The sequence below is a fragment of the Corvus brachyrhynchos genome, unplaced genomic scaffold (genome assembly GCF_000691975.1).
Source record: "Corvus brachyrhynchos isolate BGI_N302 unplaced genomic scaffold, ASM69197v1 scaffold26, whole genome shotgun sequence".
Taxonomy (NCBI): Eukaryota; Metazoa; Chordata; class Aves; order Passeriformes; family Corvidae; genus Corvus; species Corvus brachyrhynchos.
In genome coordinates, this window is record NW_008239324.1 from 5,077,563 (window position 1) to 5,080,390 (window position 2,828).

Below are 2,828 nucleotides of genomic sequence, written 5' to 3' on the forward strand. Positions count from 1 at the left end.
GGCCGGGACCAGCCCCCCCCGGGCCCCCGATCGCTCACCAGCCACAGCTAAGCCCCGCTAATGCCTTGTGGACACGCTGTTGCTGGGGCGACCGTGTACATATTGCACAATCTCCGAAACACTTCCCTCTGTTTGTAGCAACTCGCGCTAGAGAAGCGGCGTTCCCGCATAACCTCATCCCACCCCAGACGCGGCCGAGCCAGCGACTCATTCCTGAAACGGGATGACTCCCGGGAGGCTGCGGTGCCCAGCCTCGGGGGAAGCGAGGGGCGAAGAGGATGAGCGTGAGCACAGAGGGTGCTCTGAGGTTGTGCTTGTGCCCTCCTGCAAGCTCTGAGCTGCACCGTGAGCGGTCACAGCACTCCGGACTCTGTGTGAGGCTGGGGAGAGGGACACAGCCCCGGGAGGAACCAGCCCAGCAGCCGAAGCTGCACCTCGGGGATGCAGCTGTGTGTGGGCCTCGGTGTGTCTGGGGTGAGCGCTGGAGTGTTCGGCTCATTTAGGTCCCTGGGGCAGGAGATAGCCTGGGAACATCCTGACCTTGATTAGAAGGGAAAGGTCCCCGGCGAGCTGGGCCATGTGCATGCTCCTCCGCCACATCACAGGACCTGTGCAGCCTCCCTCTCAACTCCTGCCCGTCCCGTGGGCTCCGGACCAAGTCACAGCCCCCTCCCGGGCTTCCTTTTCCGGGCTGCTGAGGAACAGCGGGAGCCGGCCAAGGACCATGCTCCATCCCAACAGGTCTGTCATGGTGACAACAAACGCACAACAAACCCCAGCCCTTAGGAACCGAAACCTGACCTGCTCAACCCGACCCCGTGGGCAACTCACCAGCCATGGCTCAGCGCTCCCCTTACCTGGCTCTCCCCGTGTGCCATCGCTTGGCTCTTTGGGCTCTGCAGCCCAAGGATCAGCTGGAGCTCCTACAGGAGAGCTGCCGACATGCCCAGCTCCTCCTCCACCTGCTGCCGGCTCGGAGGAGCCGGGCTCCCACGCTGCCCACCGCTGCCAAGTTCTGCTGGATGCTCCAGCAGACATTACCTGGCTCCTCTCCGGAGCTGTCAGCTGGAAGCAGAGCCAAAGACACCTGCTTTGGTGGGGAGCTGCAGCGCAAGCTAAGGATAAGGCTTCATCAAGACTTAACCACCTTCCTTTGTGTGGCAACCCCCAGTTACTCCCTCGTCCTTAAACCAGAGAGAAGTTTACAGGTCTTCTCCACCTTCTGCAGGTGGGATGGCACCCCTGGGTCCTTGCTGGCCTGCACAGAGGCTGGTTTAAATTCCCACTTCACAGTCAGGCACTGTCACCTCTGAGCCCTGCACTTTGGGAGCTGCTTTCATACTGTATGAAGAGCAGGAAGAATGTGCGATCAGGAGAGTCCTCCTGGTGGCACCTCTTCCATGCAGCTCCCAGGCTCTCTGGCCATGTGTGAGCTCTACCAGGACAAACTGGAGAGAGGAAAGACACTTCTTGGAGAGATCTGCCTCGACTCTGGCATCAGATGAGCCTCCACACTTGCCCTTCCCACCCTAGACTCTCCCCTCCAGGATATCCTTGCCACCCTGCCTCTGTCTGAGCTGTGAAAGAGCAGCTCCTGTGGAGCTCCCGATGGAGGGGCCACAAGGCTGGTTTGGGGGCATAACAAAGTGGGGTCCTTCATGTGTCTGACCATCTGGGGCTACCCAAAGTGGCCAGGTGCTGTGACACACCTCCGGCCTCTGGCACCAGCCCTGGAACTCACCTCTGAAGTGGGAGGTAAAGTTAATGATCTCAAACACCCAGAACCGGCTGGTGGTTACCTCTGGAGGTCTCCAGACCCTCCTCCAAGAGAGAATCAGTGTGAGTGGGTTGCTCATGGCTTTGTCCAGTCAAGAACTGGCAACAGTGTCCCAGGAGAGAACAGGTGCCCCTCAGCAAAGAGGGGGAGGTTGTTGCTGGGGCTGTGCCCCACAGCAAAAGGCTCTGGGTGCATGAGCAGAACTGATGCCCTGTAACAGCTCAGCCATGGGGACACCTGTGTCTGTCCTTAACCTGCAGCTTCTCTGCACAGGGACCAGGGCAGACAGACCCCAGGCTGCCAAAGACTTTGAGCTACTTCCTGGTTCCCAAAGCTGCTGATTTGCCCGCAGGACCCCCAAGGCAGCAGCAAACCCCACACTGTGTGTCCTGGCTATGCACAGCTCCTGCTGATGCTGCAGCTGATCATCCACAATGCCCAGAGCACTGGGATCAAAGTGGGCTGTGGGCAAACAGCTGAGGTGGGGCAGTGAGTAAAGGATGTGGGTTGCGTTGGAGCTCCATGACAACCACAATATTTGGGTACTGCCTCAGCTCGCAGCACCCACTGGGAGCTCTGCATGTGGTCATGCTCCGGCCTGCCAGGGTGGGCAGTGCTGGTATGTGGCTGCTCCAAGGGTGTCTCACTGGGCCACAGGTGCTCGCCACAGTCCCTGACACACCAGAATGGTTGGCAGTGTCTCCTCAGGCGGGGCAGTGGCCTTGGTCCATCGTGTCACCCACCAAAGGAAGGTTGCTCTATGGAGGGGCACGGTGGCTGTGTGGGGCCGGGGAAGGAGCTGTAGGGCAAAGCACAGCAGCGCTGCCAGGGGCCATCTGTGCTGGGCGGGTGGTGGAGAGACCTCGCGGGTTTATGGTGGGGCCTCGGGGGGTGCTAAAGAGACCTTGTGGGACAACGCTGGGGCTTTGTAGGGTGATGGAGAGACCTTGTGAGGTGTAGGAAAGACCTGGTCAGGTGCCGGTAGGGTTTCGTGGGGAAGCAGAGAGGCTTCATGGGGTGGTGGAGGGTGTCCCAGAGCTGGTCCGGGTCC